This window comes from Ursus americanus, chromosome 12, assembly GCF_024610735.1.
Source record: "Ursus americanus isolate L20-20 chromosome 12, mUrsAme1.1.p, whole genome shotgun sequence".
Lineage (NCBI taxonomy): Eukaryota > Metazoa > Chordata > Mammalia > Carnivora > Ursidae > Ursus > Ursus americanus.
This window is the reverse complement of record NC_142138.1, coordinates 51,354,371-51,369,705: the sequence shown is the minus strand read 5'-3', so window position 1 is coordinate 51,369,705 and position 15,335 is coordinate 51,354,371. Positions and strand designations below refer to the sequence as shown.

The window sequence follows — 15,335 nt, the reverse complement described above, 5'->3', positions numbered from 1 at the left end:
ATAGTACTTCCCAAGTCCCGGGGTAACACTATATCTTCTCTCAAGGAGCTAATGCTACAGAATATTTCATAGGATTGTAGCTGCATAAACGGCCGGGGGGGGGCAGATTTAGGAGCTTTTATCGATAATGGGGAAGGCCAAAGCAAGTAACAATTCAAGAACAGGAAAGAGAGTTTAGTTCCTTTATTTTACCACTAATATCTAAAAAAGGGAAAAGCCTGTTGGAAGAGAGGAGTTGGTGTTCAGAACACCCCTGTTATTCATTGTGTACTGTGGCCAAAGTGGTATTTCAAAACTGTGGGTCAGATCGTGTTGTTCCTGCTGAAAATCCTTCAGTAGCTTCCTCCACACCAATGCCTTTAGGGGAAGGCCTTAGCATGGTTTACCGGGTGCTTCAGGATTTGACCCTTGCCCACCTTTTCGGCCTCAGTTCCTCTCTCGGTCTCCCACTCAATCCACAGCCATCCTGAAAGGCGGTTAGTGCCTTAACTCATCAAAGCCTTTACGTGTTGTAATGCAGTTTGGGTTCTGCAGGAAGCAGCCTCGGGCAGAGTTTAGTGCTCAGGATGTTTATTAGGGAGTGCCCTGGAAATCAACACCCCTGGAAGGGAGGGGGCGGAAGCAGGACTGGGAAAGGGAGAAATCAAGCTGTGAGGCAAGCCCCACAGCCTCAGCCAACTGTGCGGGGTGCTGTGCAACTGAAACGGCCTCTCCGAGGGCCCGGTGTGTACGTGACCTTGAGCGAGTCATCTGTCTACAGCTGAGGCAATGCCCAAAGGGGCTGCCAGTACTGCCACTGCCTGAGGCAGCAAATCCTTTCTTAAAGGAGGATCTGTGCGGGGCATTTTCATGCTCACCTCTCCTCGGTATTTACCTTGCGTGAAGCTCTCTTCTCCAGTTCACCCCAGGAGACTTCCACTGGTCCCTCGGTGTAGTCCCAGTGCAGTCTCACTTTTGAGATTTTCGCTGGTCTCAGTGAACTCCTCACGTCTTCTTTTTTTTAAAGATTATTTATTTATTTATTTCTTTGAGAGAGGGAGAGAGAGAGAGCGGAGAGAGCATGAGGGGGAGTGGGCAGAGGAAAAGGGAGAAGCTGACTCCCCGCTGAGCAGGGAGCCCAACATGGAGGCGGATCCCAGGACTCGGATCATGACCTGAACCCAAGGCAGACGCTTAACTGACTGAGACACCCAGGTGTCCCTAGAACTCACTTCTTTAGAGAGCACTTCCTAAACTCCTGAACCAGCTCAAACTTCCCACACTTCTATACTACCATCCTTGCCATAATTCTTACCACACTTAATTGTGATTAGCTGAAGATAACTCCGAGAGGGCAGAGCGAGCTTCCACAGTAATCACCTCGGACCCTCAAGCCCTATCACAAGCAGGTATATGCACACAGCAGGTCTCAGTACTGACTGAGTAAGTGAATGAACCCGAGGCCTAAAGAGCGCTGCAAGGAGCAAACACATTGTGTTTGCCAACACATCTAACATACTGACTAGTTGCAGCATGAGGCTGAGGCAGACTTTCAGGTTCTGTCTTCACACTGCCCACACCCACCGTCAGTCCCAGGTTGATCACATTCTAGCTGTGTGACCTTGGGGAAGTTAACTAATCTTTCTAAGCCTTGATTTCTTTACTACTACTACTACTACTACTAGCAACAATAGTATTTTCCCCCTAAGCCTCTTGGGAGGGTTCAATGACATAATCTATGTGAAGGGTTTATCATAGCTCCTGGAATATAGTAAGGCATCAGCTAAAGGTAGCTAATGGCCACTTATACCTTAAAAAAAAGAAAAATATTAGAAAAAAATTTTATATTTGTAATTACAGTGCATCAAAATAGTGGAAAAATGGGGCGCCTGGGTGGCTCAGTTGGTTAAGCATCTGCCTTCGGCTCAGGTCATGATTCCAGGGTCCTGGGATCAAGCCCCACATTGGCCTCCCTGCTCAGTGGGAAGCCTGCTTCTCCCTCTCCCTCTGCTGCTCCCCCTGCTTGTGTGTGCACTCTCTTTCTCTCTGGGTCAAATAAATAAATAAAATCTTGGAAAAATAGTGGAAAAATTAGAACTTTATTCATTTTCCTACACTTTATGGTTTAGGATTAGTTTTTATTTTATCTATAGGGGATGGAGAATAGCATTATCTTCTCATTTACTTAGGGTCTTCTAAAGTTTTAAATAAACCCTGTTCCTGTCATCTCCTCACACAATCTGGGCGCCTAATTCAGCATACTGACCGTCTCGTGCCTTAAAAATAGTGGGGGAGGGATGTGTGCATGTACGTGTGTGTGTGTGTGTGTGTGAGAGAGAGAGAGAGAGAGAGAGAGAGAGAGAGAAACATGCCTTTACTTATGTCTGGAATGTCTTTTCCTACCTTAGGAGATTTCTGCTTCAGTGTGAATCGACTCTTCAGCTCAAAACACACCTGCTGAACGAAGTCTTCCCTTACTTCTCCCATGCTACTCCTGCTTTTATAGCAGTAAAGGCTTTTACAGGTAAACTGCCATAAAACCATTTACACCCCTGGACCGTTGTGTTAATTGCCCCTGCATCACATGTCCGCACTAGACTGTGGGCTTCTTAACAGTAGATCTTCTCCATCTTTTGTATCTGGCACATTCAGACATTCAATGTTTGTTGAGTTGATTTGAATTAGAAGAAAAATACCAGATCTCTTCAGAAAGACACAAATGATAAAGAGGTTTAGATAATCTGTGATATGCTCAAAAACCAAAGTAGAATTTAAAAAGCAAGAAGTCAAATATTTTCTCTTTAATTGAAACATAACACTGATAAAGAAAAGTGCCCGAAATATTAATGGACTACACAATGAATCATCACAAAATGCACATTTGACCACGGACCAAGTTAAGAAATAGAACATTTAGAAGCCCCTCTTGTGCCCCCCTCAAGCAGCGATCTTTATAGAGCATTTTCTTTTATGTCGGAAAGCTTATCTGAGCCCTTAGAGGTTAAATGTTTCCCCTAATAAAGAATGTAAATAACTAATTGTCCCATATAAATAATTATTTGTTTACTTATGGAAATCATTTGTGGGAAATAAATAACTGTCCTACCCTGCTTTCTTTATGGGCTGCCATGGCAACAGGATGTCAGTCACTTATCTCCATCCTTTCACTGGTGTGTACTTTCACATTCTCTCATCCTATAAAGAAATAACACTCAGCAGCCCACTTCTAATGCCTTTCTGACTCATTTCTGGGGGGTTCTACTTCCTCCATTGTCTCCTTTTACTGTGTGTTCTCTGTCCCCATGTTCTTCCCAATTGAAACTTTTCACCCGGGGAACTGTGACTCATTGGACCTCTCTTCTTTCTAACTCCACCTCTATTTATTATATGTTTTAAGAAATCTCCAACGGGATTTGAAGTTTTCACGAGTACTTAAAGGAAGGTCCAAATGTGAATTCTTTATTTAATCCAGCATGTAAAGATTAAGAGAGCACAATATATGAAGACGGGTCAATGACATAGTAGAAAAGATGACAAATTTAGAGAAAATGATTTATACCTTTCTGAGTGCGAGGTGTAAGAACATGAAGAGACTGAAACCACTAGCAGCCTCAGAAGGGTTAATAGTAAGAGTCGTACTCAGGATACATATGCCACGGTGATATAAACAACACTACTACAGAAAGCTTTAAGAGGTACAATTAACTGAAAATGTTATTTATTAGTCAGCTAGAAGAAAGAAAATTAATAATCAGAAGAACAGACTACTTCTCTGGAAATGTCTCATTTCTTTATGTGTCATTGCACGTTAGCTTTTTAAAATTATTATTCTTAACGGTTCTTTCCATTTCTTGTCAAACTTATGTCATTTAAAGAATTGGTATTTGCTGAGATTTGCGATTACGAGACCTTGCACGCTTGGAATCAAAGTGCTTCTCTTAAATCTTAATGAGATGCCTTTCATTATGTTCTTTAAAAATATTTAAAAAGTTGCACCGGTATGTATGTTTGAGCTATCCTTAAATATTAGGGATAAATAACTGATCTGGGATATTTAGTGCTGAGGATACATGGTGACTACAATTAAGAAGAATAAATTCCGGGATCTGACAGCATTCACATCATTTCACAACAGTTCGGTCAACATGGCTTCAACAACTTATTCCTCCCATTTAAAAAAAATAAATAAAGGGTGATGCACTTACAAAAATCCCACCTAGAATAGAAACCTTTCTACTGTGTCTATTCACGTAAGTGTGTTTCTCTGATTTTGAGACTCTCAGGGAAGAAAATGTGTCTTATTCATCCACAGGACCCAGACTGAAGCCTAAAATGTAGGTGTTTCAAGCCTTCTAACCTAAAAATCTCAGGATCTCTCTCTCACTACTTCCAACTGCCACAAAATCTTTACCTCGGAAGGGAAATGTCTTTGAAATCTCGTCTTTCTTCACCATCCCAATTGTATGCTAAAGTCTATGCCCTCAAGGTCAATTGCACTGGCTTCCTCACTGGCCCCAATGCTTCTTTTCTCTATCTTCCCTAGTCTATTTTCCTCATCACCCTCAAAGAACTTTCTACACCAAAAGGGAAAAAGGAAACTTTTCAAGTGTCAACTCCTTTAAGCACCATGTCAAGCATTTCAAATACATTATCACCTTTAATACCCACAATATGCAGCGAGTTGTATTGCTGTGGTATTTCAACTTGAAGAAATTAAGGGAGATTAAGTAATTCTAGCAAATATGGTTGTTAAGTGCTAGAGCTGACATTTGAACTTTCCTTTCTAACCCTAGCTGTCCTCACTCTCTTGCTGGTCATGTTATATTCTTGCATTAAAAATCACCACTGAAAAGAATTTTTACTACTGGATCCTACTTATAGAATAAAATAGAAACTCTTTGACTTAACAGACAGAGAAAAAGAAATCCTCCCCAGTGTAACTCCACTCACATTTCAAGCCTCCTATACATCAACTCCTGTAGTGTATAAGAAGCCCTAGCAGGTCTGGACTTCTCACAATTCCTCAAACTTCCAGGCCCTTCCCCAACTCTGTGCCTTTGCATGTTTCTGTCTGGAATGATCTTTCCTATCTTTGCCTGGCACAGTCAATCTTCAAGACTCAACTCATGTAAAAATCAATTGCTTAGAGGAGATTTCCTTGACTTTTCAGGCAGCTGTTCGCTCTATCCTATCGATCACATGAATATAAAAACATTCCGCATCACATTACAGCCCCTTAGAGAGACCTTGTGTTTCTGACTCTCTCACTGTGAGATCTTTATAGCTATAGGCTGTGTGTTTATTCCAATTGGCATCCGTCTTAGTTCAGGCTGCTATAACAAAAATACCAAAGACTGGGTGGCATAAACAACAGAAATTTATTTCTCACATTTCTGGAGACTGAGATGTCCAAGATCAAGGTATCAGATGATTTGGTTGCTAGTGAGAGCCTTCTTCCTGTTTTGCAAAAGGACACCTTGCTGTGTCCTCACATGCCTGAGAGAAAAATCATCTCTCTTCTGTCTCATCTTCGAAGGACACTAATCCATTCATGGGGGCTCCATCCTCATGACCTACTGGGCTTCTAAAGTCTCCACGGCCAAATATCATCATGACAGGGCTTAGGCTTCAACGTATGAATTTCAGGGTGGGAGGACATAAACATTTTGTCTATATCAGTATCTCTAACACATGGTTTAAAATTTTTGCTGAAGGATGGAAGGATTAAATAATAGTAATGGAAAAAAATGTTCCTGACTTTCTTTTCTAAACCCCCAAGAAGCAGCTTAGAAACAAGTTGGTTGGTGAAAGCAATCTGCTTAGTTTTCAAAACGTTATTGCTTCAGTAGGCATTTAGTAAAATCATTAAGAAGACGGTACAATTAGCAAAGAATAAAAACTATTGAATCTAAATAAACAATGCCACAAAAACAGCAGCTAACATTTAGTGCTCAATTACTGCAGAATTGTTCTATTTGCTTTCATGAGCAAACTCATTTAATCTTCACAACAACCCTATTAAGTAGTTATTTCTATTGCGAGCTGCCTTTTGAAACTGGGGAAACTGAGGCACCGAAGGTTTCCCTGTGGACACATGAAGCTGATAAATGGCGTGACTGAAATTTGAACCCACATAGTCGGTTCGAGAGGCGTGTGCTTAGCTTCCACGGTAGATGAATAAAGAGCCACGGAAAGAAACAGAAGTCAGAGAGCGAGATTTTTCAAAAGATTAAAATTTCCCATCTCTGTTCTTAGGGGAAAGATTCAAATAAGAAAGACCTATGTACGAATAACTGGTAATGCTATTTAAGACTAAGCTGCGGGGTGGGGGCGTGCTTGGGTAGTTCAGTCAGTTAAGCCTCTGACTCTTGGTTTCGTCTCAGGTCACAATCTCGGATCATGAGATTGAGCCTCATGTCAGCTCTGCACTCGGCAGGGAGTCTGCTTGACGATTCTCTCTCCCTCACCCTCTGTTCCTTCCCTTCCCCCCACTCGTTCTCTCTCTCTCTCTAAAATAAATAAATCTTAAAAAAAAAAAAAAAAGACTAAGCAGACCAGGAAAATCTATGTTTCTACAGATTGTGGTTAAGGAAGGCAAGTAAGACTCAAATTATAAGAATTAAATTAAAAGAATATAACATAAACACGGATTTATCCAGGGAGATTTTACACATACACAGCTAACACTACAGAAACAGGCTTCAGGGATATGAAAGAACCGTAAAATATGATTGCTGCCCCAAAGAACAAACAAACACTGTTGTTGCAGAAGTTGTGACTGTCATACACAAAGTAATTAGATAATAGATAATAAAATCTTAAATTTTGCGGTACATGTACTAACTGCAATTATAGAACAACAAATGTATGTTAAATAGTCAAGTTATTTATCTTTGAAGGTAATTTTGAAAATTAAACTGGGAATTCTTTTTCTCAAATGCTTCCAGAATCATCCCCTCAACAGCAGTTTTATAAAATAAAATTGCTACTCCTATAAAATTCCATAAAAATTAAGCTTAAGAGACAAAGAACAAAACTGAAATACACAGTTCTAGACTGAATGTTGATTAAAAAAAAAAACACACAACAAGCTTTGTTTCATGGTATGAGTAAAATGGAATAGCATTAGGAAAACTGCCTCAGGAAGTCAGAACACAATATAAATCAGTCAAACTTTCCATACCTTTCTAGTTGCAGGAAATCTTAAAATATCACTCCATTCTGCCCGTGTGTGCAGCAAAGACAAAGTCTGTAAGGCATTCAAAGCATTTTGTAAGGTAGAGATTTTGCATTTTATCAAATTAAAGTAGCGACTTACATGTTAACCTTATTTATAAATGTCATTTCAAGGAAGGAGAGTACACTATAAAAGACATAGGAAGTTTGACCGAAATGGAACGAAAGAAGAAATCCACAAGAAAAGGAAATTAACTAAAGTAAAGGGAATAAAAGAAAACAAAATATTTTCTGGCTGTTCGGGATGAAAAGGTTTTAAGCTCACAGAGATGATTATTAACTACAAAATCAGAACTACAGAGATTTGGCAGTATGCCCCTGAGGTGGAGGGGAAGAGGGTTTTAGAGACCCAAGGACTCCAAAGCGGACTGGAAAAACAGGCAGCCTTGAGAATATGATAGATACCTTGGCCAAAAATATTCTGGAACTTAGTTCTTGAACTGGGAAGTCCAGAGTTATTCAGGTTTAATTATCTGGCAATCAGATAGTTTGGAATGGCTTGCTTAATTAGGCATCTCAGGGCAGTCATTAGGTCCTTAACCTCCTGAGAAACCTTGCTAAAATAATTTAATGTCTTTGATTAGACCTCTAGGAGTTCATCTTAATTGTCACCTTAATTATTAAGGTCTTACCTTCACATATTATTTTATACTTGAATATTCATTGTCATTATTTTTAATTTTTATAGGAATATATATATATATTTATCTCTCTATATTGTGTGCATTTATCCTCCAAATAAATTGTAGCTTGTTTCCAGGATGGCTACCATCCATTTCTTGCTTCCCTGTATCTACTCCCTTGAATCTGGGCTGGTTTGTGACATCTTTGCCTAAGAGAATACAGTGAAATTGAAGCTGCGTGACTTCTAACACTAATTCCCAGGTCTTGATGCCTCAACTTGAATCTCTTGGAATGCTTGCTCTTTAAGTGGTCATGCGGTATGAAGCCAAAGTCAAAAATGTAGAGTGGCCACATAGAGAGAAGGGAGAGAAATGCTCCCTCAGTCCCCAGCTCTTGTAGATATCCCAGCCCAGGAGCAAGACACATGAGTTTCAAAGAAGCTTTCAGATGATTCCTGCCTCAGCTGACCCCAACAGGGAAGTGCCCAGCTTTGTATGTTAACCTCCAGAGCAGAGAAACGTAATAATAAATTATTGTTTTAAGCTGCTACGTTTTGCGGTGGTTTGTTAGCACTGCAATAAATAAGTGGGATGTACAACTAACATTTACAGATGGAGCTAATAATTCTTTATTCATTCATAACGGTATAAAATTCTACACCACCCTGTCATTCCTAAATGTAACTAATTCTACATATCTATCATATGTTTAACTGCACAATACCATCATACTCTACTTATTTCACTGGGCCCCAACATAAGTTGTTATATTTTGTTGAAATTTGTAAGGGCTATAAAATAATACAATAAAAGTGATATATACATGAATATACTCCAGAAGGTTATTAATGAAATATGGTTATGTATTCTTTTTTATAAACAGACTATTTTTTAGAGTGGTTTTAGGTTCACAGCAAAATTGAGCGGGAAGTACAGAGCTTTGCCACATACCCAGAACTCTCTCTCTATCAGCATCTGCGTCACACTGGTGCCTTTGTTATAAGGGATGGACGTACACTGACACATCATTACCACCGAATCCATAGTTTACGTTATGATCACTCCGCTGTTGGATGACTTATGGGTTTTGACAAATGTACAATAATGACATGTATCCACTATTATGGTATCGTACAGGATGGTTTCACTGCCCTAAAAATCCTCTGTGCTCCGTCTATTTATCCCCGCCTCCCTTCTAACCCTCGGCAACCACTGATCCTCCTTCTGTCTCTATGCTTTTGCCTTTTCCAGAATGTCATACAGCTGGAATCATACAGTATGTAGTCTTCTCACATTGGCTTCTTTCACTTAAAATGTGCATTTAGGGTTCCTCCATGTCTCCTCATGACTTGATTACATATTCTCATTGAAAAAATACTGTCATGTTTTCTTATCCCTGACTCATTCTTTAAATCCTTTTACATTTAGTTTGTGTTTTCAGTCCTCTATGGAACCCCATGCTCTTAAAGGTCACAAAAGATTTTCTAGCTCCAAAATCCAGTCTTTTCTGCAGCGCTGACTGTTGCTGTCCACTATCTCCTTAAGTTCTTGCCTGTGGCTTTGTGGGACTGTTCTTTTCCTTCCCTTCACTCTTTCCATTCTCCTTCCTTTCGAATCACCATCCTACACAGTCTTCACGAGTAGGTACTTCCCAAAAGGCTGCCCTTGGCCTTGGCTGTACTCCCCATTATCCCCTCGGCATCTCTTTCTCTCACACCCATATTACCTTCCACGTAGAGATATCTAAGAATAATCTTTGGTAGTTTCTCTTGCTTCTCGCATTCAGCCAGTTACCAAAACCTCTCAATTCTCCCTCCTTGTTACATCTTGCGATTGTTCCTTCTTTCCATTTCTTCAATCTCTCCCCTAGTCGAGGACCTCATTCAGTCCTGTTTAGATAATGGCAATCGAGTGATAGCCACCGTATCTCTGCCTTAAGCCTATTTCCTTCTAGCTCATTTTATTCAGTCCTGCTAGATTAACTTTCCTCGAATGCTTTGCTGATTAATGCTGACTTCAGTGTCATTTGAAGTATAAATGGATATTTAGGATGATTGTGAAAACTGTTGTTTTTCTACATAATTATGAATACCTTGTAACTAGATAAAAATAGTTAAATAAATTAACACCTGATGAAAATGTAGCAGATGAAATAGAAGGACATCATAGTCAATAAACTGAATATCAGGAGAGGGTGAGTTAGATGACACAAAGAAGAATATTATATCCCTTTTGAGCCAACAAATATTTATAAAATTTTGAATTACATTGCAAGGCAGAATAATAGATATACGATAATTATAATATTTATAATAGTTCCTGTGTACTGGCATTCTAACTTTAATAAAATTTTTGTTATTTTATTCAATTTAGGCCAAGAATGTTTTGTGAAATCTCCTCTTTGGTATTATTCATATCTTGACAGGATGTTTTATAAAGCAAAATTTTATTCCTTCAAAATTTCCTCAAAACATAGAAAAAGCTACAAAGTCATGCATAATATGCATAAATTATCTTCGAGCCCAAATAAAGGCAGGTATAACGAAAGGGAAGTTGAAAAAATTAGAGAAACATCAATATTCAAAATACATTTATAAATTTTGTAAGTATATGACTAATTTTAGTTTGAGTACATGGAGGCTACAAATTTAAATTAAAATCTTGCCAACATTTTATCTTTTTTCTATAGTTGATGAAGACCATTAGAGATTTTTCCCAAATGTAAGTGCTAGGTACAAAGTTCCTTCTAGGAAACGTACCAGTGAAAACCTTGTTTCCTTAATTGTATTTGATCCTAACAAAAAGGGTAATGGAGGTATTAAATGTGTTACTTCAGCTTCATGTGCTTCAGATATTTTGGAATGATGAACCATCTAGCAATAAGTTTTAATGGACAGTACGGTATATCAAGGATGAATTCAATTGAACTTCTGCTTTACTTGCTTGCTGAGAGATTTCTTGGTCTCAGTCAACTAATAACATAGTGAGTTGGACTGAAAGAATACTAACAGAATGGAAAATCAGCAAAGAAAATATCATCCAATTGTCATCGACACTGAAACAAACATGATTGTCTGTTGTCAATTTGGTATCACTGCTTTCCCATTTATGATCCATGCATCTCAGAGGAAAAAGAGAACTATAGTTCCCAGAATCCTCCTCCTCAGATGGTTCCAGGTCAGGAGTCTGCCAGGAACAGGCACTTACGTGACATTGGAAAGGAAAGGAGCAGAAGCTATTATTCAAGCAGGGCAGTGACAGATAGATGTGTGGGTTGACAGCAGACATAAGGTTCACAGCAGCTTCTGGATGAGTTCCAGCAAATTACCCTCTTTGGTTCTTTAGACTATTGAGTTGGCTAGTGGTAGCTGCTTGAGAGTTACCTGCTTTAGTGCTGCAAGTTTATACAGCTGGTAGAGCTCCTGGAGATTGAGAAAAATAGAGGCTCTCAAGAAAGTTCTTGGAGCCAGCCACCTTGGCAATGCAAACCAAGATTATTGGCACAGCTTCCCTGATCTTTAATCTCCTAACCCTTCCAATGGTTGTGGAAGTTACTAATTTCCATATTAAAACTCTTTATAGGAATGGGAGAAGATATTTGCAAATGACATTACAGATAACGGGCTGATATCCAAGATATATAAAGAACTCCTCAAACTCAACACTCAAAAAACAAATAACCCAGTCAAAAAATGGGGCAGAAGACATGAACAGACACTTCTCCAAAGAAGACATACAAATGGCTAACAGACACACGAAAAAATCCTCAACATCACTAGCCATCAGGGAAATACAAATCAAAACCACAATGAGATACCACCTTACACCAATTAGAATGGCAAAAACCAACAAAACAGGAAACAACAAATGTTGACAAGGATGTGGAAAAAAGGAACCCTCTTACACTGTTGGCGGGAATGCAAGCTGGTACAGCCACTCTGGAGAACAGTATGGAGATTCCTCAAGATATTAAAAATAGAGCTACCCTATGACCCACTACTGGGTATTTACCCAAAGGATACAGATGTAGTGAAAAGAAGGGGCACATGCACCCCCATGTTCATAGCAGCAATGTCCACAATAGCCAAACTGTGGAATGAACCAAGATGCCCTTCAACAGATGAATGGATAAAGAAGATGTGGTCCATATATACACTGGAATATTACTCAGCCATCAGAAAGGATGAATACCCACCATTTGCATCAACATAGATGGAACTGGAGGGGATTATGCTAAGTGAAGTAAGTCAGCAGAGAAAGACAATTATCATATGGTTTCACTCATATGTGGAACATAAGCAATAGCATGGAGGACCATAGGGGAAGGGAGGGAAATCTGAAAGGGGAGAAATCAGAGAGTGAGATGAACCATGAGAGACTATGGATCCCAGGATCCCAAATAAACTTTTGGTTTCAGAGGGGAGGGGGGTAGGGAGAGGGAGTAACAGGGTGATGGATATTAAGGAGGGCACTTGTTGTGATGAGTACTGGGTGTTATATATAACTAATGAATCATTGAACACTGCATCAAAAACTAATGATGTACTATATAGTGGCTAACTGAACATAATAAAAAAAACTATATTTTGTCTACATACAGTAGCTTTTGTGTTTTATATGAACTTTATTTAATACAATGTGGAGGTTACTATGCATTATCAACACTGTTTTGTTAGGGTCTTCAAAAATTACTATGCATTGTCATATAGTAATAGAATTATAATCCCAAACCAACAAAACATACTCCATATGAGAAATTTTTAAACTACCTTGTCATACACTTATACAACATGTTTAAATGAGATGGAGTAGGAGCTATAACGTTTAAAAAGGGTGTGTGAACAAAAGAAAGCTTTGAAAACTTTCCATATAGAAATATTAACATAGCAGGCCTTATAGAACTAAAAATATTGGCTGCTTTCAGAGAAAGTAACCCCTCCGCTGGAATCTCCTAAAGAAATAACCAAACTGATATGCCTCAAGAACATGAATGTTTCTGAGCTAATATGTGGTAAATATTCTCCTATTATTCTACTGCAGATGTAAACTCTAACTTTCTTGATTCTATTGTAAAGGACTTTCTGGACACACTCTCTAACAACCCATACTTCTACTTGCGTCGTTTGAGAATGCCCATTTCACCATATCCTCGCCTACGTTACGATAATTCTTTCCGCTTTTTAGCTTGTAAGATTTCAATAGCATTTTAAAGAAAGTTGTTTCTTTTGGCCTTTGATTTATCTGGCTTTTATAATATTAGTCTTATCTAGGTAAGAAAACACAAATCTAAAAACCAGGAAACATGATATTATTCTTGGTTCTCTCGTGGATTTTTCAATCTGGCCAAATATTTATGTTTTTAGTTAAAAAAAAGAAATTTTAAAAAAAGGCTTGTTTGCCCTGACTCTTTTTTTTTTTTTTTTTTTCCTAAATAACCTCTATGCCCGATGTGGGGCTCAAACTCACAAGCCTGAGATCAGAGTGCACCCTCTACCAACCAGGCAGCCTGGGTTGGGTACCATACCCAGCCCTCACTCTTCTTTCTTGAAGTAGCAATATTTGAAAAATAAGAACAGAGGAAAGTTGATATATTTAAATATGTTAACTTGAAAGCACATGTTCACTGCCTTATTTATATTTGTTGGGTCTCACTGGGCGCTGGGCAGCTTCAAGGACCCGAGGCTGACTGGAGGTCTCCCCATCTGGTGGGGACACAGACTAGCAAGCAGGCGTCAGTGTGGCTCCGCTGGTCTTTGTCCAAAGCCCTTGGGCCACAGGTGTTTCAGAAGCAATGCTCTCTGTGGAGTGTGAGAAGGGTGAAAGTATATATATAGCATTTAATACATAACACCCCGATAGAGCCTAGGGCAGCCTCCCATAAACAAATACGACAATATTTCTGCAGTAAAACATAACATTATAAATAGCTTCATGTCAGTTCAAGTCAGATTTTGCTGCCAAATAAGACTTGGCATTAATCAGAAAATAAACTTTTGGTTTTCTCAACTGCAGATAAAGGACTGTGGACCTGCAAAATGGCATCATACGTTCTAGAATAAATGTAAGAACAGAGTACTGTGGGAATGTGTAGGTATGGTACCCGACCCAGGCTGGCAGGGGCAGATGCGTTGATGGAGAGAATGAATAAATTGAACCGTAAGTACCAATGAAATAAAAAGAAATATAATTTATTATTGTTCCAGAGTTGTGAGAGAAGTTGAGGAAGAGATTATTGACTGATAATGAACTCTGAGAGACTGCTTTTGAGTTTTCTTACTTTATTGTTGTGTTACAAGCTGTCATTTACTTCCTACTGTTGTGTTACAAAGTTAACAGTGAAAACATTATTGTCTGGTCTATTCAATTCTCCTACTGATAGAATGAAAAATATTGCAAACAACATAATTTTTTTAAAGATTTTATTTATTTATTTGACAGAGAGAGACAGTGAGAGAGGGAACACAAGCAAGGGGAGTGTAAGAGGGAGAAGCAGGCTTCCTGCCAAGCAGGGAGCCTGATGTGGGGCTCGATCCCAGAACCCTGGGATCATGACCTGAGCCGAAGGCAGACTCTTAATGGCTGAGCTACCCAGGCGCCCCACAAACAACATATTCAATAGCAATGTCTTCATTTAAACACTCAACTATTTCTTGCATGTCTAAGCCATAGTTAAGGTTTTTATAATTTCTTACTCTTCAGTGGGTCTCTTTGGTCCCAGCCAGGCTCTCTCCTACCCCACCATACAGTTGATTATCTCACTTTATATGCCTGAAAACTTTAAGAGCTCCCTGTTGGAAAAAATTATCATATATATATATATATGTATATATATAACACACACATATATATGTGTGTTACAATATATAACACGTATACAATATATAACACATATATATGATATATGACATATATCATATATTGCACATATATGACACACACATATATATATTTACACACACACTATATAGACCAGGAGTGAGACACACAAACTTGGGTAAGAGCACAAGTACTAGGAAGCTTTATCAGGATTGTGAACTGGGTGGTAAAACGGCAGGAGGGGCAAACAGGACAAAGGCCCAAGCTCAGTAGAGACGTACAAAGCACCATGATCCAGGCCACTCAAGAGCTTTTGCTAATGGGGCCTCTTAGAACTGAAGTGTATGGAAAGCATATCCAGAACTAGAATTCTCTTCACATGAGCTCAGAAAATCTCAATGTGTGAAATATTTGTGTGTGAAGAGTCATTTCTAAAGTTTGTTTCTGCAGTATTTTTAACATTCCTTTTTTCCAATCTTACTTGCACAAATTATTTGCACTATTTTTCAAGGTGGGCTTTACTAAACAATGCAAATCCAGGACCTGATCAAGTTAGTTATACCTTAATCAATCAAAAGTATCCATTGAGAATCTATTCAAATTGACCAGCACGTAAGAGAAATCCTGAGGGTGATTGTTAGAAAATAAAATCAGGAAAATTTGAACAATATGGTTTTATTA

General features: G+C 38.9%; 1 long non-coding RNA gene across 6 annotated transcripts in view; it reads right to left on the bottom strand.

Moving 5' to 3' along the window:
* Nucleotides 1-15,335, bottom strand: part of LOC148109191 (uncharacterized) — a 172,950-nt gene that overhangs the window by 16,833 nt on the left and 140,782 nt on the right. For 4 of the 6 annotated variants that reach the window (XR_015726372.1, XR_015726371.1, XR_015726367.1 and 1 more), the window contains 2 exons: nt 7,163-7,228; nt 875-1,025 (listed from right to left, as the gene is read on the bottom strand). This is a non-coding gene — a long non-coding RNA (uncharacterized LOC148109191). The remainder of the gene's footprint in view (nt 1-874; nt 1,026-7,162; nt 7,229-15,335) is intronic. The other 2 variants (XR_015726370.1, XR_015726369.1) reach the window with 1 other exon arrangement.